The sequence below is a fragment of the Neodiprion virginianus genome, chromosome 2 (genome assembly GCF_021901495.1).
Source record: "Neodiprion virginianus isolate iyNeoVirg1 chromosome 2, iyNeoVirg1.1, whole genome shotgun sequence".
Taxonomy (NCBI): domain Eukaryota; kingdom Metazoa; phylum Arthropoda; class Insecta; order Hymenoptera; family Diprionidae; genus Neodiprion; species Neodiprion virginianus.
In genome coordinates, this window is record NC_060878.1 from 9,845,694 (window position 1) to 9,869,809 (window position 24,116).

Consider the following 24,116-nt stretch of genomic DNA (forward strand, 5'->3'; position numbering starts at 1 on the left):
CCGTAAGTTGATTTATACAAGAAAATCGTTCATAAATGCATTTCTGGTATTTTGTTTCGGAAAATTATATTATATTTTGAAACCAAAAAAAATATCATCGGTTGCATTAACCATACATTTAGATGATATATTTATATATTTATACAGGGAATTTCATCCGAATCCAACCAACGCCTGACCCTCACCATTTTTGATTATCGTCAAAAATTTTTGTGCAATTGTTTCAACTATAAAACAGTACCCTGAACTTTTTAAGATTTTAATTCGACTCGTTGATTATTTATAAATATTGAGAATGATTTTGAATTGGTTCTTTTTTAAAATTCTCAAAAACTGTAGCTTTTTTTCAAACATTTCAAGACCAGGCTCATCATGAAATGACTTTTTTTCTGTTCTTTTTTTTTAAGCACTTTCAATTTTTGTTTATCAACTGAAACATGGTTTACACAATTGATAAAAAAAAAGTTGAATGTGCCAGACAAACAATATCAAAAAGTATTTCGTCATTGTTCATTTTAGGTAAAATTTGTTAGGAATTATTATCATTATCAATATACTCGCTCGGTTTATGTTAAAGCGCATTAAAGAAGCAATAAACGGACAACTCGTAGAAATTCCGACATAATTTGACTTTCTCGTCTCGCACGGCTATGGATATTATTTTGCGACCTCCCTTCGGAAAGTTTGAAAAAAAAAAAAAAATTCTTCAGAAACTCGAGGGTCACGACGACTCGATCAGCGACGGACGTCAGAACCGCAAAGTGATTTTCGCACTTTCCAAACGTTCGCAAACTTTTTCTGAATTGCTTTTTCTTTTGTATCGTACTACCAGCCTTAATTTTCCTGTGACGTATAAGCGATGTGACCTATTTTTTCACGACGTCGCACAAACGAAAATACAGAAATATCGAGTCCTCGTTATTCATCAACGTCGATGATAAATATAGCATTAAAGAAACAATATTCGATAAGCGGATGTTGGAATTTCAAATATCGCGGAATTAACGCATTGATAAACAGTAAATAAATTCACATTCCCTTCAGCCGTCGAAGAATTGTGAATATTGTGTAAATGGATTAAAAATTTTACAATAAAAAAAAAAAAAAAAATATACATGTCGGAAGGTAAGAAAAAATACACTACATACATATGTATGTTATAACATTTGCGCAATGAAAGTCAACTTTTTTTTTCATCTCTTTAGCTGTCATCCCCCCCCGCCCCGATATGAAAACCTGCAAACCAAAGGTATGTTTGTTTCCCAGAATGTATGCGAGTAGCATCCCCGTGTATTACCGAAACTCTGCTATCGCTTGAATCTTTTTGAATGCAGAAGAGCCGGAGTGAAAGGCAAACGCGGAGGGCGATCCGTTGTGCCAACGCCGGCGATATTACGCCACGGCCATTATGCGGGATAGTACTTAGCGGGTAGTTTATTCCCGGCAATGCACAACTTATAAGACCGAACAAAGGTCGAGCGATCTACGTTTTGCAATATCAGAAGAGAGAGAGAAAGAGAGAGAGAGAGATGAAGAAACACGTATAACGTGAAAAATTTCAGCGGGAGAAACAAGGTTAACAACAGCTGGCTTCAAACAATTCTCTCCACGTATCCTAGACGTGATCCTCGGAGACGGATAGTTCGCCCTTTTCATTTCCTCAGTCTTATTTTCCCATTTCACGATACGTATGAAAGTATAACGCTGATTTTCGTGAAAGTATTTTCAAAGAAGCACGAGCAGTCTTTGATTTGGGAGGAAACGACGCGCTTCGACATTTACATATTAGTTCTTGTGTTCTAAATTCTGGATAAATTCGGAAGCTTAACCCGCGGGTCGGAGCAGATTTTCAATCTAAAATCAAGTTCCTTGGTTATACCGTAAACGTGATTCCCGATACTTTTCAAACTCCCACCGCTTCCTGTTACGTAACCTCAAAACTGTACGCAAGACTTATTACGTGTTATATACCGAATTCTCGGAAAATATCTCGATCGAAACGGATTATATTTGAGCGAAAGATTGAAATATTTTGCGGAGTTGAATAACGTGATCAAACATTTTCAATTTTCCTCAACTTTCGATTGCCGAACGACGGCCGTTTGAAGTTTTTAGAAAGCAATAAATCTTACGGCTTGCCATACGGCTTGGAGAATTCATTTAGAGTTTGTCAAAAATTACGTATTAGTGCGTGGTAATAAATTGCGTATCGAAGGGACAATAAGTGGTCCCTTAACCTTTATCGTTGTCATTAAAAATAAGAAAATTATTAAGCCTATCGTTGAATATTACAAAATTTGAAAAATGCGGTTGTATCTGATGCAAAAAACAAAATTTTTCTGATCCGTTTCACCAAGAAAATGCAGTGGTGATGTTGTGCATGATTTTGTAAAGGTTCGTTATAAAAAAAAATGACATAATCGATAACAGATAAATGAATCAACGGTGCTGACAAAATGGATAAAATATTGATGCACACCTTCTAACGTCCCCTTAAACGTTAAATAAAATACATAATATGCATATAAATACGTCTAGGTATAAAATACAAAAATTCAGCAACGAAAATTTATATTACAATTAAACTGTCCTAACAAAAGAAGATAGATAACAGTCGATTAAAAATAAAATATAGCAAACAGACCGAATATAATAATTTTAAAGAAAAAGTCTGATCGACAATTAAACGCGAGTGTATAAAAATGAAATAGACAGAAAGAGAGAAAGGGGTGGATTCCGAAGCACGGACACAAATGTTGTTTAAATTTAGGGTTAACTCGATTGTTACGAGGGTCGAGCATCGCTCAGCATCCGGTCTGACTTCAACTGAATAACGTTTTCAATATTTTTAAAACCATTTAAAAATGACTGACGAAATTTGAATCACAAAAAAACGAAATGAAAAAATATCTCTCATCGCGGATGTGTCTCAGGATTGATTGAAGAAAACAATTTTAAAAATTGCGACATGTATCGTAACACATTTTCAACGGTTAGGAAAATGTAAAAAAACAATCAAAAAAATCTAAAACACGATTAAATAAAATGTAAAAAAAAAACATCCTTCCGCTTTGAATCTTGGGTGAAAACTTTTTATTTCGAAAGTGGAATGTTTCTTTCTTTCTATGAAAAAAAAAAGTCTTGAGATGGGTTCAAAAATTCACAGGACAAAAGCGAGTGATTCGAGAAATTTGATAATATTTTTGGAAGGTTTTCAGTAGTCGTATTGAAAGAGGGAAATTTTTTTTATGAAATTAAATGAAATTCATGTTAAACCGTCCGTAAAGTTGGCGTGAAAAATCCCATTCTTATGTTATGTGTAATATATTTATAACGCTTATCCACCGCTCTCTGACCACGACTATACAATCCCTGTTCAAAATTCATACTTTCGACCGACTCCCTCGCTTCCCTCACTCCATGACCTGTCACGATTTGGCCACCGGTGACATATATTGGACCGTCGTTTAATCCCTTCTGTCCTGCACATGTGCGCAGCAGTTATGTATAAGCATATATGTTTAAATATACATATATGCATGTATAATAGGTCAGAGTTGAAATTGTTTCAAATTGTGGGGATATTATTTTCATTTTAGTTTATTTTTTCTTGCTAGACCAACCTGTACAAACATCAGCGTTTGGATCTAGTCGGAAAATAACACGTTTTGTGTATTCAAATAATTGGCTCTACGAAAAAATATTTTCATTAAAAACAAAACTACCGTTCGGGTACAGGAACGATCCTTTATTGAACTTTTGAAATCAATTTTGCAAGCGTTTTAGGCGCGCGAGAAAATCGGGAATATTTTTATCGGGGAGCTGAGACTTGTTTACGTAAAAATATTATTTCTGTTTTATTTTTATCTTTCTTTTTTTTTTCAATTTAGACGAACGATTGTTATTTATATTTAATATTAATATTGACATTGGGTAAGATAGGTTTGTTTAAGAATTGACGAAATAAATCATATGCATAAAAGCGTGTGGATAGTTAAATGATCTTCAAAAACGACGATGGCTGATCTCACGTCGAAAGAATCAGGAACCGGATTTTATGATGATCGGGACTTTTTGTGTTTTTTGTTAAAAATGTTCGTCTAAAACCGACTTTTCAAGTTTTACGAAAATATACACTTCGTCGTTCTTTATTAAAATTAAAATTAAACTAACGAACCGGGATTATCGAATTTCTTGTTCCGATTACGCAGATAAGAAAGAAGGTTCCTCCTTTTTCGGTGAAATATTAACATTTAGTTCCGTTATTTGATTGTAAAATTTTATTCCGATGTAAACAATAGTTAAGTAATACATTAAACGAAACACATTCCAGAGAAATATCTCAGAATAAAAAACATGCGTATTAAATTTATATGTATTTTCTAAACCAATTGTAAGACTTTCCTGCGGAAAATATAATTCTGCAGCACAGGGTGATTATTTTTTAATAATTTTGCCTACCTAACAATGCAGGAAAACTAACAAAAGACCTTTGTGATGTTTTCTACGTTTACAGAATCCGCATGAAAACATGTCGAAGGTTTGCAAAAACAGTGTAGCAGACACTGAAAAAACGTAATCGAATACGGGTTCATGCAATGTCGACTGAATTATACGAAAATGTATACCGCATGTATTATCTGTGCGGCTGTCCAACCTCGGCAGATCGGTTTATCGGTATTGAATAAAAACCCCAGAGCGTACCGAGGCGGCAGAGGAATTCGTTAAATTGGCAAAAATTCGATGTGCACAGTCTGGGTGGAGAATGTAACGAATTCGCGATAAGGAGTCGCATATACGTGAGAAATTCCACGGCAAATCGACCAGAGTTCGAACCTCAAGCTCGTGGATTCGTTCGAAGATTTTTCACGTTGCTGTTCCAACTCTAAAAAGCACCAAAATTTGATTTTATACTTTGTTTTTTCACAAGTAAGTTTATTTTACTTACAATTTTTGTAAACGAGCATGTCTCTGGACGTAATTTAAAAAACTAAAAATATTTTAACTTACACTGAGAAAAATTTCATTTGTTGTAGTAACTAGAAAAATTCAGTAAAACAGGTATGGTTAAAAAAAAAAACTGTTTGAATATCGTTGGAATTACGAAAAACGAGGCACGCCTAACCATTTTGCGCTATCGTCGATCGTAAAAAAAATTAGTTATTTGTAGCAAAATGAAATTTTAAATATGATAAACAAAAAAAAAATCATAAAATAGCAAAATCCATTTCACTCAAAAACTCGTGACTCACTATTTTGAGATAAAAAATTGACTTAGTAAGTCTCGAGACACAAATATTTGAGAAAAAGAATCTAGAGATAACGGGCGATGAAAAAGAAGGTATTTTTTTGAGCAAGTGACGTTGAATTTTTTTGAAAAAATTCATCAAATCAGATTACAGCTAAGTCTATGGTCTGAAATTTTCTACAATCACTGGTCGTAGTTGGCGAGCTAATTACGTTTTTTCCACCAAGGTTGAAAGATTAGAAGAAAAACAAAGGGACGAAAGAAACGAAGATAAATACTTCAGACATGATCGATGGGCGCTGACGAAGGAATGGAAACGAATCAACCGGAGCAAATTTACTCGCAAGAGATTTGCTCGCGTGTGGGTGACAAACAGTTCGCTAGGCAAACAGAGAATTCGGAAAAGGTTCATCTCGCGGCTTTAATATATATATATATATATCAATATCAATACCTCATTATATCCGTACCGATTCTCTGCTATCTCGACTGACGCACGTCAGCGTTAATCATTGTAGAAAAACCGGCTGAGATTAAGAAATATTGGAATCTCTGTTCATGGACTTCAGTTTTTTCGATGGTCGAGTCTGAATTTTTTCGAGAAGTTATCGGACGCGATTAATCAACTGCTTTCATATTTTCTCAAACATATGAATACGTCATTTTAAGATGCGTTGTCAGTTGACCTGTCAGCATATTCTGTTAGTATAGCATATGACGTCACAATTTCAAAAAAATTATAGCTTGTATCCGCAGTTTCATCATTTTTATGCAAAATGGTGTTTCGAATTACCGAAAACTGTTTTGTTTTATTTATTTTTTTTTTTTTTCTTGTAAAAATTGCGAAGCTCCAAGTTTCTCAGCTAGTAGATATCTTCATCGTAACGTGACTGAGCGCATTGATAACACAGATTCACAAAAAAAAAAAACATTTTTTTTTTTTGAGTTTATATTTAAATAAATAAATTTTGAGCCTGTACATCAAATAATAATCAAAATCTTCACTGATTGCTCATAGAATTTGCTTTCGTCTTTTTTGGTCAGGGCCAATTTTGAATCTGTATTCTAGATGTCAAATTTTAATTTTTTCCCTACGTGACTAATCGAAGAAAAAATAATTTCATTCGATAAGGTATGCGTTTGTAAAAACCAGAATAATATTTCGAATTTTAAGAAAATTTATCTATTCTTTCCAACAATTATTGTGAACAACAATTGAACAAAATACAGTTCAGCGTTTGAATTTTTTGAATCAGAGTTATTCAAGTGCAAAATTGAATTTTGTTGAACAATTATTTACAAGAAACGTTTGAGAAGATGTGTAATTTTTTTTTAAATCTAACTTCGTCCAATACAAACAATATCTTCTCTCATTCGTTACGTGGAAGAAATAAAAACTTGACGTCTGGAACTCGGACACAAAATTTGTATTGACCATCATAATCGTTTCATTTGGACAGAAAGCTGTTAAAGAAACAGTCCTCCAGTTCCATAAATTGATTCGTAGTTGCCAATCAACAACAGAAATACACTTAGGATACAATTAATAGGATAATGTGTGATTACAGATAACGGAGTTCGTAACGTTTGATTACCCGATCATTTGGCACGCCGAAATTATGGTGTTATATAAACGGCATGGGGTAATTTGGCGATGATTTTCATGATTGGAAACACTTGCGCGTAATAAAATATATACGTACATACCGTATGCCTTTATACGATGTGACTAATTGGGTTAGCAAAAGTATGCTATAAAATGATAGTATTCGCGTAAAAGATGACATAGACCTTGGATCAACACGGAAACAGACACACACATACACACACACACATACACACATTGTAGCTTTACGTAAAGATCAGTTCAATGAAGTGTACGGATCATCAAAGCTGACGTCACGCCGCAATTTCATCGTGGAGGGATCGACGATCAAAGTATTCTTTGAAACGGATCAATAATCGATTTTTTTTTTTTTTTGTTAGACTAGATGAAGAGCGACATGAAGGAAATATCGAATTATTAAATAGTGAATACGAGTACGTTTTACAAATTCGGACAGTTTCTGGTTTCACGTGAAAAGCGTGAGGTGGTCAGATTAAAAACTTTGAAAAGTCGGAGAAAAAAAAAAAAAAAAAAAAAAATCAGATTCAGAGGAAAGTAAGCCGGGATCGCCTGTTGGAGATGGATGCTTTCGTGAATTTTGATGGAACAGTCAAATGTGTGGAAATCGTGCTCGAAAGGAAGCGTGCCGTGGCATCAGAAGGGAGAAAATGGAATCCCAAAATCTCGCGATCTTTTTAAGGCCGTTCTATATTAATGTTTAGCCAAGGCAGTATTATATGCATACAGAAGGGGTGCCTGTCCCCAAGTTGAGCTGCCCGCTATCTGAAATTGAAAAAGGTGAAACAAAGGCGAGAGCTAGCCTGTTCAATATTAATGAAAAGAAAAGCAGCGCTAATCGCGGACGATGATAAATCAGCGCGCATAATTATTTCGACGAAATTTTCCTCAGCAAATTTCGTCCAATGGACGGTTGGATGTAAGATGTTTAGAAAAGTATCATTGAAATTTGACGATTGACTGCCAGAGATTTTTTCCTTTAGAAATTGACATGCGTAAAACGTGTTCCTAAATTTGGTCGAAATTTAACGTAAAAATTGGTTGGTTGATAATTTGAATTTTGTCACCGATTCCAAACTCTGAATGTATGACACAGAAACATGGAAGACTATGCGGAGAAAATGGTGGAGGTTCCAAAAATCAGTATATTCAAAAATATGAAATATCGAAATTCTGAATGATTGAAGATTTTCAGTTCCGTCAAATTCTGACTTATCGTTAGTGAATTTTCACCACTTCTATCTTTCTACGTATTGGATTTTCGATATTTTTACTTTCGGAATCCTGGTCATTGTAATTTTCGGTTTTTCTGATTTTTAACACCCACTCGTTGAGTAAGCCAAGTTGTCCGAGTATATTTCAAAGTTTTGAATTTTTCTCTATCGAAACATGAATTTTCGGAACTTTGAGTCGTCAGCATTCCGTCCATTCGAAACTTTGTTGTTTCTTCAAAGTTTAATTTCTTTACTTCAAATTTCGCCACCAAATGATTTGGAATTAGGCGCTTTCGGAACATCAACCCTGTCCCGCTGATTGACAAAAGGACCAAAACATCGAATTGTCAAAGACACGAAAATCTAATTTGCAGAATTATCAAAATGTAGAAAGCTCAAGTACATAAAATCGATAATACAGAAACTCAAGATTCACAAAATACAGAAATGTCCAAAAATAGAACAACGAAATCTGAAAATCCATGCACGATTCTATATCGTCAAAACGAATTCTGACCATTCTACATTTTGTCATTCCAAACTCTGACCTTTTAATTTATTCGCATCTCCATACTTGGACTTTCCAAATTTAAAAATTCTACACATCGAATCGATTCTCAAAATCTTCGCCACTGAAATTCTCCATAACGGTCCTTCCGTACTTCGAAATCTCTTTAATCTCACCTCAATTATCGCCTGAAAAATAATCTTATACAATAACGAATCTCTAAAGTAAGGTCAAGGTTAAAAATAATTATTCGAGTATTTCTGGTTACGAATTTCATGCGGCTTTCGAGCGTGGGAAACTCGTCAAATGTCGGAGAGTAAAATACCTCGACGATCCCCGTGACCAAGAGACCGAGAAAGTCTTTCGTCACGCGTGGCTTTGCCCGACTGTTCAGTATTCACCGGGTCTTTCCGCTTCTTTCCCCTTTGAAATACCTAACGAACGTGCGCGTTACCTTACTTTCGCTTTCTCTCCTTCCCTCCACCTTCTTCTTCATCCTTCACCCTTTCCTTCACCCCCCTCCCGAGGGCGAGACAAGCTCTTTATTTCGTTCCGCGCTATAATGCGATACCGCCAACTGACTAATCAGAGACGCCTCGTTCTGCAAGTCCTGCAAAGCTCGAAAGCTCGAACATACGTCTCGTGCTTATTTCCTCCTTCTCCCCCCCCCCCCCCCCCCCCACCCCTCCACACACACACACCCACCTGCTAACGTTACGTGTCAACCACTTAATGTTTCATAAACCGTAACGCGTATCGTGGCGCATGAAAGTTCCATCGCCTAAGTGCGAATCTCGCATACCTTATACGCCCCCGCATTCTCGCGTATCGCACCCCGAAAAAAAAAAAAAAAACCTCCGTACGTTACCTTTCTTTGCGGCCGCGGTTATTTTTTTCCCCCCCTTCCAAGCTTTTCCCACGTGTATTTTTTTTTTTTTTTTTCTTTTTCATCATCATTACTTTTTGCCTGCCGCTTCGCATTCCTCGGGTGGAGAGAGAGAGAGAGAGAGAGAGAGAGAGAGAGAGAAAAAAAACCGCACAAAACTGATTTTCGTTTCTTTCATATTTATATATTTTATTCCTTGCGTGAAAAGACCTCGGAGTTTCAGACTCGAAGGTGTACTTACGGGAATGGTTGGTTTTTTTTTTTCTTTTTTTTTTCTTTTTAGAGAGTAATCAATACGCGAATCGATCGATGGATCAGAGAGAAACAAATTTTTGGCGCTGATGACTTTGAGGAACATTCTGACACGATCCGTGAATGGTCATGTAATTATACTACCGATTTTATTCGCTACAATTCTAAATAATAGTTGAGAATTGAAGAGGATTGAAAAATTTTCATTGATATTAAAATTTTTATGAAGCGGCAGTTTTGTAATTGTTCAAGAGTATGTGAACTATAATATTTTAAAACGTAAAAATAGGTGAGAACGTGTTTTCAGATAATGTGTGATATCACTGTAAATTTATTGACAACCTACTTTGTTTCTCATTTTCTTCCCCACTTTTCATTTATCGAGATTTTCCGTATTTGGGATAATTCGAGAATTGCCATAGAATGAAGTTTTATAGTATCGGTACACAAATTAATTTATCTTGGAAATATATTGAAGATCAACAATCTCAACCGATAAAAATTGGTTACATCGGTTTTTTTTCCTCGACTTTTTATTTTAATCTGGTAATTTTTTAACGATACTGTAAAAACGGTTTCATCAACGATTCTAATGCTTCTCAATTCTTCATTTTCTGTATTTTTATCAGCGCATATACTCCGTACCTCGAACTTTAGTATTCAAATATCTGGAACATGATCGTTAATTATTAACGTGTCCTAAGGAATTCACAATTCCCATTTAAAAGTTATCAAAATTTAACTCGCCGACCTTTCTTTGACTCCATAAAATCGCAGAAGCACATTAAGTAGAATATCTATCGTCAGTTAATTCCGTCTGAGTGTAAAACTTTGTTCAGCGCATAATTGGCGAATATAATATGTCTGCCCTTAAATAGTCTGCAAGTTTGAATACATTGTTAAGCGGTGATTTTTTATGCCTGTGATAATACAAGGGCTACAATATTTTGCAATCTTTTCTGCCTCCTGCCGCAATGTTCATATCACACCCTGTGAGCTTTAAAGCTTAATGCAATGTAGATTAGACGGGTCAAAAAAAAATCGACTATTTTTTTCTTTCATAGTCACATCTTTAACAGCTCTAGCAAGAGAAAATAATACATCCGTATTAAATTAAGCCTTAAATATTAAGATTTAGGGATTCCCAAACGAAATTTTCCATTTTCCATTTGATTAACAATAAGATGGGAAAATAATTTTAGTTATTTCGGAAATTTGTAGCTCAGTAACAAGGCAGTATACATAAATGTACGATACATATTTTTGTAGGGAATTGAATGCTCTACAAAAAATGTTCGTTATAATTTTTTGATAACTCAACCACTTTAAAAGTTATTCAAAGTTAAACTTGAAATCGTGTGAAAATTCGCTTCTTTCTAGATCAACAGCGAAAATGCTAGACTTGTGACAAAATATTAGAGATTTTGTGTGTAATGCATTTCTGCCACTATAAAATCATGTCATTTAATTAATTTTCGAATCTCGAAAATTTGTATTTTGGCTAAAAAAAAAGGTACTTTTAAATTGGAACTGCATATATTACATATTATTACTTGTAATAACTACAAAATAAATTTGATAAAGTTGAAATTTAATCCAATGACATGATTTTACAGCGGTTGAGATGCTTTACAAACGAAACCTACAACATTTTGTGGTAATCTAGTATTTTCGCTGTTAATCTCAAGAAAAAGTGAATTTTTACATGATTTCAACTTCAACCTTGAATGGCTTTTGAAAAAGTCTAGTTATAAAAAAATTATTAGTGACCCTTTTTGTAGAGAATTTAATTCCCTACAAAAATACGTATCGAATATTATGTATATTGCTTTATTGCTTCGTTACTGACCAAGTAAATTTCTAAACAACTACACTTATTTTCTAATACAAATCAAATGAAAAATGAACAATTACGTTCAGGAACCTCCAAGTCTCGATATTACAGGCTCAAATTAAACCAGACGTTTTATTTCCTCTTTCCACAACTATTAAACATGCACTGTGAAAAATTTAATTTGTTACAGTAACTAAAAAAATTCAGTAAAACAGGTATCGTTGAAAAAACTGTTTGAATATTGTTAGAATTACGAAAAACAAGGTACACGTAACCATTTTGCGCAATTGTCGATCCTTTTTTGGCAAGTGCAACGCAAAATCAGTTTCTTCGGTTAACTCTACTTTTTTAGTCAAATCAGGCTTTGACGTCTATTTATTCTTGCACAAGAATTAAATTTTTGCAACAGTTGCAAAAAAAAAACAGTGATCGTAATGAGAAAGATTAGTAACGGATACTAGACTTTCCGGCAACAGCTAGAAAACTAATTTTCATTTTCTACCTAGAACTATATTTTTCGATTACGGTGAAAAATGAGAATAATTGAGGACTGAGCGGTAACCGGAACTAAAAATTTCTCTCAGTGTATGACTTTGAAAAAACAAACAAATAGATTTACAATAAATGTAGCCAATAAACTTCCAAAATCTATCCAAAAAGTAATCATCAATGTGCGACGGAATTGATTCAACGACCTTTATGCGTTTACGTGGTTAAATTTTCCCGACAGGGACCAAGGCATTTTGCAAATGCGAATCAAGCCCGGCCCTTCGCCCTTTTGTACCCATATTCAGCCACCTAATAATCACGGGATTAGCGTCCGCCGCTGATCCCAAATTCCGAGAGAATTTCCCTCCGCAGTTTGCCTGTCGTTCGGGATTGTTTTTACATGCATGCGTGTGCTTTTTTTCGTTGAACTATTTTTTTCGGTCGAATCGCGACAAAAAGCTTTGCATGATTACGGGAAAATCGTTTTCGAAATTTTTATTTATTTTTTTTCTCCCGTCGCTTTGAAGTACAGATTGCAACCTGCCCTTGACATTCATGGTATTTTGGTATGTAGCAAAGAGAAGAGTTCTTTTTGGTATGAATTTTATCGGCAGCAGAATTTTTTATAACGACGATTTGCACGGTAATGTTTAACTTTCAGCGGTGCGCGAACACAATGTAATGTACCGGCATGTTTTCAGGCAAATTAACCGACGCGTTTCAATATTGAAACAAGCTTTTGCAAAGGAATAATATTACACTCGTTTGATAAATGGCATATTAGTCGGATTGGATGGTTAATCAAGGCACATTGCAACTTTGGATACCGATTTTAATTCTCTATGCTAAAGATAATGACCGTGAAATTGTTTCAAATTATTGACAAAAAAAAAAAATTTATGACGCAATGCGAAGTAAGCTTTTTTAAAAATCCTAATCTCCGACAACATTACGTGATCGAATATCTAGGAACTTATTGAAACTACTCGTTTCATATAAAACTTTATCAAAGCTCAAGATTTTATGTTAGTAAAAACGGTTTATCAAAACATGATATATTCTCGACTATTTCAAATATTTGTCTCACAGTTTTACTTTCACATAACCTGTTCGAATATAATTTCGCCATCATCGTTGATATACCGATTTATTTCCGATGACACACGTATGGACGATACATGTGTAGGAAAACGTCAGAGAAATTATTCACACTTGAATGAAAATAACAGTCGCCAGAAATATATTGAAACACGTAACGCATTCTGTTCGGAATTTTTTTTTATATTATATATATCGACACACATATATATGACATGTGTATAAATGTATAAGTAGAATGAATTTTTATTTTTGCGTGACGTTGATAAATCTCGGGAAGCTTAGGGAACGAAATTTCTCCGATGACGTTTGGGGGGGGGGGGATTTTTTGGGGCAGAGGAAGGGAGCATAATGAAAAACGGAGTATAATTGATAACACAGATAGACGGGAACGCAGTGTAGAAATAGTTATTGGCTGTGGGGGTGAAATAATCGACAGTAATCCTCGTCGAAGTTCCTTATGCGAGTAAAGAAAAAAAATTGTTCAAGTTACATCATGTGAAAGTATGAGACCGATTAGAGAAAGAGATTAGAGAAAAGAACCGAATCTCCTCGATTGCGAAATCCGGAAGATCATTTCCGTCGGGACTTGGTTGAAAGTCGCAATCAACGGATTAGGCTCTGCATATGGCATCGTGTGTACAGTTATGAGACATTCCAAGCCAACTTGTGAATAATTGTTCCTGATCTAGAAGAATGTTCTCTGGTTTCAAAAATACATCAAACTTATTTTCGTTCGTTCTATTCTTCGCTTACTTTTGAACCATGATTTTTTTTTGTTTCGACGCTTGCAGTATTTTCAGAAAAATTCAGAGCATAGTTTTAACGCGCACGCGCTACAATCCGAGACAAGTTTTTAGCCATTGTGACCAACCGTCACGAACGTAACCTAAAAAATTTTGACAAACTGTCCGTATTGAGCACAACAGCCGGCGCCAAATGTCAAAACTTTTGAGGTTAGGTTAATGACGCGCATGCGCATTGACTCTCGATATAACTGTTTTGCATAATTTAATGCAAAATAAACACAACCGTACGATGAAAGTGTGCGATTGGACGTTGACAAAAAAAAAAAAGGCAGAGCAAGATGTATCCAATAAAATGTAAGAGATAAAGATTCTTTCCGTATGATTGAAAATATCAATATCTTCCGATTTCCTCTAAAAGAAATCGAGGTCAGAGGGGAAGGGTTGCATGATTGGTGGTTTCGATCAGCCAAGAGCGGTAACCAGAATGGCACTACGGGATTTGTTATCTGGATGAGATATGGCTACGGGACTAAGGGTGGGAATTTCGGCCGGTGAATAAATAAAACCCATTCGGGGTAGGTTGGCCGGGTGTCCGCAGCATAGCGCGTCCCGGGAATTAAGTGCACAGGTGGTGCCACCGGCGTTCAGGCCTGTTGCTCAGTCTCACCGTGACGCGAGCGCCGCTTCCAAACGACCGACACGAATGATCAAAGACCGTTCAGGGTGAGTGGGGATTTGGTTGAGGATAGCGAGAGACGAGGAGGGGTCGGAAAGAGCGGCCGGGGGGGGGGGGGGGGGGGGAGTAGATGGCGGAATTTTAGCGAATAGCTTCCGTCCGGTCATGTTCTCGCGAAATCCTTGCATTCGCACCTTGACCGGCTTAGCATTAAGCTCGAGGGTGAAATAACGACGCAGGCATACTCGCACGACTGCAAAATTATCGTTAGTGATGGTGAGCTGTTTGCGAAAGAAAAAAAGAAGAAGAAAAAAAAAAAAAAAACAGGAAAAAAATTACCAGAACCTGGGGGAAAACGGTATAATCTTTTTTAGTCGGGAAAATCGATTCAACTAATGGGATAACTTGGAGAGAAAAAAATTAATTGGTAGAAAGTGCGGTGGTGAGATTCTCGAGAAAATCTCAGTAAGTACGATGACGAATGTCGTGAATTCGATAAGTTTAGGGAAGTTTTACTGGAATTATGACACCCTCGAAATACTGCGTGTATCACATTGTTATGGGGGAGGGAGTTCAGCTGAGTTTTGAATTGAATTTACTGGTAAGCTAACTTTCCAAAATTCATGAAATTCTAACGTCAGCTTGTTCTTGTTAAAAGTAACCAACGAGGATTTTTTTTTTTTGGAATATTATAGAATCAAACTCGTGAGTAAGAATATTTTGGTCGATGAATTTGGGATCTTAATTTATTTCTCAGATTCCACCGAACATATGTTCCAGGTTTGGAAAAACACACTCGGTCGCATCAAACGATTTTGGACAGCGTATTTTAGGTATACTGCATTTATTTTGAAGACGAAATCGTGCTTTCTCAATTTTAGATTCAGGTGCATCCGATACCAGATACACGATTATAGAAATTAGTTTTGCGATCGGAAAGAATAAGCTATAGAATAGACATGAGGATTTCTGTGGTCAGTTGCTGAGAATATTAAGCATTGTGCTAAACAGAAAATCCATGGACATCCCGAGACCCGCGTTATACATCGCAAAATATTTTGACTTAACGAATTAAAAAGTGGTTCGCAAAGTACAACAATAAGAAACCACGAGTTATAACCAAACACGCGAGATAATTAATCATATTGTGAAATTCGTTTATCGAGCAATAATTACGATAATAAACGAGGAAAGATGGATTTCTGGGACGAAGAGTGGTCTCGACTGCCAGTTCAGAACATCAGGAGCACACGTGTATGCTTTATTACTGGGAAAGTGAAGAACAGGTCAAAGTCACGTGTACGAGTTACTCGTTGAGATAGGCAGAGTTTTCTAAGATGTGATATTTAAGTGAATCAAACCAGAAATCCACGTCGTTATACCGTAGGGGCAAAAAATATGCTAATTTTGACGCTTTTTCAACCACCCGGTAAGGCCATAAAAAATTTGCTTCTATTCAAGGCCACGTGCGTGCCACACGCCTATCAACGGCTGACGAGTGGGACGTGATGTAAAATTTACAAGCCAATTCCACACTCTGGTTCTCTGTAACTATAATGTGACGAGTTCCTGGCGTACTTCTGACGTCTATATTGTGTATTAAAGAGAATGAGTCTTCAAATGAAAGTGGACAAAGCCAGTGACGAATCGATCATGTTTTTAAAATATAACGGTCGGTGTTATGAGGAATCACGAAAAACGGCGATCCTTCGAGTAGTAAACATCTTAATTAATCTATGTAATCGATGAAAGCTTTTCGATTGAATTCCTGCAATCACCACGCATCCATTATGGTTCTTAGTAACGGGGAAAGATTTTTCAAAAGCCACCGAACGTTGCGGTAAAGACTGAAATGGTCTGTCTGTTGGATGAGTGGATACAAGTAAACAACCCTTCGTCTCAATCAGGGGTATTAACGATTTCAGATAACAGATTAAAGGTCCCTCGAACCGCCAGCCAATTACGACCCATAAAAACAGACGCTGGTGGGTGTCCTGATCCAAGAAAGAAAGAGAAAGAGAAAGAGAGAGAGAGAGAAAGAGAGTCCTCGAGGCTGAATGGAAAGATGCCTCGGTAAATAGATCCTTTCAGAAATCCCAAACAATGATAGAGCAGTATTATCGTTAAGGTTGAAAAGTCATTGTACACTCAACAGTTGTACGGTTTCACCTGCACAATCGGCGAACGGTGAAATGGGATGAGAAGCTTCGAGGCGAGCCTCATTGTTCAGCATAGAAAAATATGATGCGCTTCACGACGCGGTGCCCGAAGAGTGCACCTTATCATCGTGTACTCAAGGTCCGCGTGTATCGCATTACCGGAGATAATGGGGCAGGTAGAGTAAATCAGAAAGATGGAAAGGGGTCCTTTTACCGTGCCACTCCGCATAACCGCAACCACGAACGAACCGGAAGAAAGACCACGTCGCAACTGGCTGCATAATGTAACGCCTGTTCTAAATAGCCTTCAGCGATATGGAATCAGTTTCTGTATTTATACAGGGCCAGTGTTGGCTTCAACCCGGTAACAACAATGGCTCGTCCAACCGAGAACAGGGTATGTAGGTAACTGGTGCGCCATGCTAAACGTGGTATAATTGATGACGTTGCAGCGTTGAGCCCTGCTGCTCCTTTTCATTTATCATCCTCCATTTCTGAGGAGGAAAACTATACACAGTAGAAGGTAACGTCGAGACCACGATGCGCTACTGCAAGCGATGTGACTTTGCTGATGTTATAACCGCCGACCGTTATGGACTTGAAAGTAAAATTTTCCGGATTATACGGAACGGTTAAGCACTGCTCGAACCAACCGTTGCTTCCAAATTTGTAGCCTTCTAATAAAAAGAGCTGGGAATTCCGCTCTTGTTTCACGTCACAACAGAACGTCAACTGCGGTTTTGAACAATCGCTTTGCTGGCTTCTGCCGAAGCTTCAAGCGTCCCCGATTGAGTTAGTTATGGTAGAGAGGAGTTGAGAGATGGCGAATAAGTGCAGGTTATGGATGGGCTTAGCCACGTTCTCCAGCTCGATTAGTCATTGGGTTACGACGCGTTATCGAGATGTTGATCACTTCACAAGGTTGGCTGTACACTCGAGTTTGGACGTATAATCGAATTTCATAAAGATTTCACGGAAATTCCTGGATTTTCAAGTATTTCAAAGTGAGTTTGAAAGTTTTAAAATGACTTCAAAGTTTTTATCTAATATCGACGACACTTCGTGAGACTTTAGGCCTTAGGTTCTACAGATTCGATAGAATGTTACGATAACTTCATGTGACTTCAAGAGACTTTAAAAACTTCACCGGGTTATAAGAAACTACAAGATTTCGTTGAACATCGTGAAAATTTGCAGGTCTCTACAAAACTAAATCCTGTGATCTCATAGCGGATACCATGGACATGAAAATCACAAGTTTTCAAAGTGTTTCACGTGAATTTGAAGACGCGTGTTCATACCTTACTCAAAAACGATTCAGCGTCGAGGTCGATGAGAAATAGCGAAAAAGCAGTAATGAAGCACCGCGACATTTCGACCACTTTGACCGTATTCTCAAGTACTTAACGCTGTCTAGTCTGATTCGTGTTAAAATCGTAGACTCGAGCATTAACTAACATCCCGTGACTTGAACAAAGTGTTATGCCTGTTTCCAGTAACGTTGAAGCCGCAAGGTGAACGAGGAGTATAAGAACAAAGCTTTGAGGGGCGGTTAAACGAGGGTGGAAAGGAAAACGCCGGGGTGAGAAATGGGCGGAAAAAGAGACCAAGGAACTTCGAAAGAGCTTTCGGATTCGAGGGTGAAAAGTTGGGGATTCGCAGTTCCCGGGGCGCTGCATCGCTATCAACCACGTGGCCGAGAGTACGAACGGCAATTATCCTCCCTCCCTGCTCAGCAATAAGCAGACGCGATAGTAATTAATTTCAGTTGACACTACCGGAGGGAAAGAATTTTCTCCTGTTTCATCTGCATCCACTTTTTTTCTCTGGGGGAATGGCGGTGGATTTTAGATTTAGAATACACAGACTTTCATCCACCTCTTAGCCACTAAGAGGCCTCCGAGTTGGAGGCTTATGTGACTCGGATTCCCCGCGAATCCATTGGCCTTGCTCTTTTAACCCAAACCATAAATCATTGAAAGTGCTACCACGTCTCACGGGGTACCAGAAAATTTATGTTCGATGGAAAATCGAACGTTCTCTATTCGCCGCCTCAAGTGGATCGTGTCACAAATCTCACCCACCAGATGAACACCTACGCAGTCCGTTACACGGTGAAGACTTGACGTGCTCGTGTGATTCTGTTTCCATATGGTTGTGAGGATAACCGATCGTGAACTGTCCTAAATTGCGAAATGAATTTTTCCCCTTTAACGGACGGGAAAAAGAATGGAAAGCGGTATCAACAAAGGTACATTTTCATCTGTTTCGAATGGCCGTTAACACAAAGTGGCAAGATCGTCGCAATTCCTTTGGTTATGTAGGTAATTAAAAAACTCTGAGTACATTCTGTCTTTCACACGACAGGGTTTGACAAGATTAAAAAATTGTTCAAAGTAACAAAATGGTCTCTTGACCGAAGACAATTTGATTTATTCGAAGAAGGAAAGAAAGAAAGAAAAAAAAAAATACCGTCCTCCGTGTATTGTAGCTTAATGTACCCTCTTCGAAACGAATATTTGGTTTTTACTCAAAGAATTTATAGGACCGCCGTTGAGTTACGAGTAGGTTCATTACTTTGGCAATTAAAAGCAATCGTAAAAGTGATTGAAAACCGACTCGTAACCGCTGCGAAGATTGTCAATACTATAAATAGAAAAGTAATTTTGATTTCAAAGCGCGACGTTTCTCTCTTTCCTCTTATTATACCTAAGTATAGAACCACCTGTGTAAATAAATTTTTCCAATTTTATATCACCTCAATTCACACCGATAGCAATATAAATTGAGAAATAGATCCAACACGCATTTTATCATCGATCCAATTTCAATGCAGTTCGAGTCAAGAGAAGAAGAGAAGAGAAACAAAAAGACATTAAACGCTTGAGGTCGTAAACTCGACCCGAGCAATTCTGGCGCCACCTGTGGCAGCGAGACAAACTTGATTTTTGCGCTTCTGTTTTTTGAACGTCGAACTCGCGTTATGAGAGAGTATAAAAAAAAATGAAACAATAAAAAAATTTCTAAACACAAAAAGCAAGAAGACGAGAGGAATATTTTCAGCGACTAGACACCGAGGAGCTTCCGAGAATTATTAAAGATCTCGATATCCAAGCACGAATCTCTTCTCATCCGGTGTGTAATTTCGAATTGGCAGTGAGACAACTCAATCTGTTAAACATTCATTCGCGATGATCGATCATCGCACGTAACGCTATTAATGATGCTTTCGGCGATTTCAGCGATCTGTAAAACAAACCTGATAATGGATGTCTGCTTAGATGTGTGCCAAAAAAACAAAGAAAAAAGAAATCAGGAGGACCGTGATTTTAATTTAACCGTTTCAACGCCTCGTATTCACACTTTCCGCTATTAACGCTTGAAACATTTAACGCATTCCTTGTTGAGTTAATCGGGATTTGGTTAGTTTCAGTGTTTACAATTCTCTTCGTAGAAAATTCGATTTATAGTACATTACAAGACGCGAGATCCACAAATGTACATTTCTACACAATATTGTGCGTAATATATTGGCGTATATAAAGGATTTTGCATGTGTGTGTCCGATTTATTCCGAGATTTTTTCGTTTATCCCCAAGTTTTAAAGTAGTTAACCAAATGTACATAAATGGCATTACGATGAATAATTTTACATTTTTACCCGGCAGGCTTTAATCTCGTACGTTGGCAAAACGAAAAACGGTGAATAGGGAGGAATTACACAGACACCAAAATTCCTGTGCTAAAATTCCAATTGTATCATTCATGCTGCATATTCATTTATTCCTCATGCATGTGTGCGGATACCTGCGTCAATAACATTATGTTTCGTTAAAACGTTTATAATCTATACGATTGTTAAAAATAAACAAACAATGAAACCGGCAACATGTAAATATAATAATATAACAGTATCACAATTAGGAGTCGATCTCTAACGAAGATGTGAAATTGCATGAAATAAAAGTCGGTGTACTAAACTGATGCGTCATTATCAATTGGACGGTTAAATTCATTGCAACCTATACATCATTACATTATAGCATGAATATACTAACATATTTTTTATTTTGTACTTTGAGGGGACAAAAAAAAAAAATTCAAATTTTTAGGATGCAAAATTTGTCCCTTTTTTCTGTGTTGTCCATCGAAAATCCATAATCTATGTACCGACGTGGTAGATATTATTTTTTCCTGACCCTGAATGAAAAATGCAAGGATTCGACATCATTCTCTGATTCGTCGGTGTAGCAAATATCAATCACTATCGATCGACGGGAACTCGATGCTTGGGTGCCCCGATAACGTAGTGTTATGATACTAGCAGGTGTTCGGGAATGGATTGCAATTCTCCTACACGTGCATATATGTACACATACAATGTACATGCAAGCATAAATACTCGTTTTACATCCGTTTCATTGTTATTGGATTTTACGTTCGATCAACGTTTTAGTACGCACGAAATACCACCATGTACGTTATAGGTACACGTACCATTATACATTTCCCTATTGTGTGGCAAAAGAAAACTTGGGCAAAATCAACGATCTGTACTTCGTACGATCAGTCAAAAGAATCGCAACGACGACGATTTAACACACCTTTCGTAATTAGAGTCGATATAGCGACGCGTTTTTTGGAATAACTACTCGTTATTTCACGGAACTTTGGAACCGTCTGACATGAAATTCTGTGAACGGTAACACAGCATCAACATACTCATATTTTCCAAACTCAATTGCTTCAAAGTTGTGCCAAAATGTTGGGGAAACAGTGAGTTTACAGTCCACGTCTCGTTAGGATGAGGCAACTTTAACGTCGATCTCATCGTTCGACACATGTTGCTCAAGAACCATCGTAATCAGAAAGTAGTCTCCAAAACCGGCCAGAACTTGCGTACAAGTTCATTCCGCTCTTTAGCCTTACATCCGAGCTCAATTTCCGTTGTTTATTCGTCGTAAGACCGATCCGGTAAAATTTCCCTTAACACGACGTGACGCAATTGAAAATCCCATAACTAAAACTTCGTTGTAGTTTCCGCAAAAAGGCTGATACCAGAGCAGGTATTGGGAACGAGTATGAAACGTGCCCGTGTACGAAAATCGTACCTACATGTATATAAAGTGGAATTTCGACAATAGAATTTCCTCCCTTTTTCCCAGAGCAGTCGTCGTCGAAAAGGGGTTTGAGAGGCGAAAATCGGGGGGTGAATTTGGTCGTAAATATCCACAGCGTACGCGTATACAAGGCACTGTGTCAGAGCTTGAAGAAGATTGATTCAAAGGTAAAAGGTAAACCTCGTCGATGATCGCGAATCGGGTAAAAAAAAAAAAACAAAAAACAAACAAACAAACGTAACGACACACATTAATTTCATACCAGTACATACATATACCAACCTTAAATTACTCGTTGAAATCATCCCCGACTATCGTAATCCCGTGACCAATTTAATCAATGCGAACGATGATTTAAGCTTCGTGTAGAGAATCGACTATGCCGTATGCAATGTGTATTTTCTCTAACGCAACCGAAGATAATTCCACACGGTAGATAATTCGCTGATAATTGTGAGTTTAACGAACTCGCATCGAATCGATTCAATTCGACAAATATTATTAAGATACTACTACGAAACATAAATTCATGTCGGATTTAACATTCCATCGTGAGTTCGAGTCACCCGATCCTTGTAAAAATCAAAGAAAAAAAACCGATTGATCGTGCCAAGCGAATCCGTTGTACGGAATCGTTCCATCAATGATAAAATATTGGTAAAAATTATCTGCGGGATGTTCGGACCGCAACAGCATCAGGTCAAAACGCGAGAAGCATAAACAACATCGTCTGGTCCCAGTTGCTCGATGATCGCAGATTCGCTGCAATTCGTCATTTTCGCAACATCGTTGAGAAAAACAACAACAACAAAACCAAAACCAACACGCATGCACAAGGGTGCCGGGTAAAAATCCAACCGTTGCTCGGTCAGTGAGTCAGTGAGTCAGTGAGTCAGTCAGTCAGTCAGTGTGTGATTACGTGTAAGTCAGTGTGTCGGTGTGTCGCCTATATGTGTGAGTGAGAAGAGTCTGGACCCATAAAAAACCGAGTCGAGGGATCGAGGCACAAGTCAGTGGGAATGATAACCACGCGCGCGTATCACGGTGTGTCGGTGTCAACTGAGTTGCTCCTAACGGCGGATTCGGTGCGCAGGCGTCTTTCTCCCCTCACCCTCCCCCGCCGCCGCCGCCGCCGCCCCCCTTTTCCCGCCCCCGCCGCCGCTTTTCCGCGGGTTCTCCGCCACCCCCTCTCTCTATATGGATCCTGCCGTACCTAACATCCCTTCCTTCTTCCATTCGTCCCCAGAACCCGGTGAGTTCTGCGCCCCCTCGCAGCATCCCATCCCCCCCCCCCCCTTTGCGAGTGGATGAGGAACCCCCCCCCCCCCCCCCTCATCCTCATCCTCCTTCTCCTCCTTCTACAGCACCCCAGACACCAGACCACATATCCAACCGTCCTCGCTAGTGAACGATGCACGTTTTGCACTTCGCGGTTCGCCCGCGAAGGTATCGGATTTGAGTGATCTTTGACCTCAGCTTCTCATTCTGGGAAAACCGCGTGAGTGGTGAAGACAGAAGACACAGTATGAACGGAACTTCATGTCTTTAGTCTCGTGGTTGTATTTTTCAGTTATTCTTTTCGTTTTTTTTTTTTTATTTTTTACTTTTTTTTTCCCCCTTTGTCGTGGAATTCTTACATCTCAATATTCAACGAACATTGCAACAATTGTGTTTTGGGATAATTGATATACATCGCGTTATGGTTTCAGGGGCATAAAGAGATCGAGTTAAATTTTGGTCGAGGGTGAATTATTTGAGAGCTAGGAAAAGGGGCGAGGAAATAATTTTAAAATCTTTACCAATCCTATTTGAGTCACTAACGATGAGCATGATAAGCTGAATAGAAGTGAATCTGAGTAAATTAGAAGGATATAAACTATGATATTATCAGCAGTTTGAAGAAAGATTTCTCAGCAGTTGGGATGTTTTGAATTAATAAACTCTGGTGATTTTTTTAACCGATTTTAATATTGTTTACAACAATTTGTTCACCGTAAAGGTCTCGGTTGATCACTTAAGAAAATTTTATTAATGATTATCCTCAGAAAAATATAAATTGATTTGTTTAAAAGTGATACAATAGATGTTGATCAACAACTAAATTTACAAGTTATCACTGTATCATAATATGAGGTACAATTATTGAATATTTTTCGCATAATTTAACGAACATGAGCCAGAAAACATTTTTAGAATCAGATAAAAAATTACAAAGTTCGATTATTTTGAATATTCTAATAAATAAAACATTTTCTTAAA

General features: G+C 37.5%; 1 protein-coding gene across 2 annotated transcripts in view; it reads right to left on the reverse strand.

Moving 5' to 3' along the window:
• Positions 1-22,898, reverse strand: part of LOC124297803 (5-hydroxytryptamine receptor-like) — a 175,396-nt gene extending 152,498 nt beyond the window's left edge. For both annotated transcript variants that reach the window (XM_046749121.1, XM_046749119.1), the window contains exon 1: positions 22,140-22,898. The gene's annotated coding sequence lies outside the window, so the exon portion shown is untranslated. The remainder of the gene's footprint in view (positions 1-22,139) is intronic.
• Between the last annotated feature and the right edge of the window lie 1,218 nt (positions 22,899-24,116).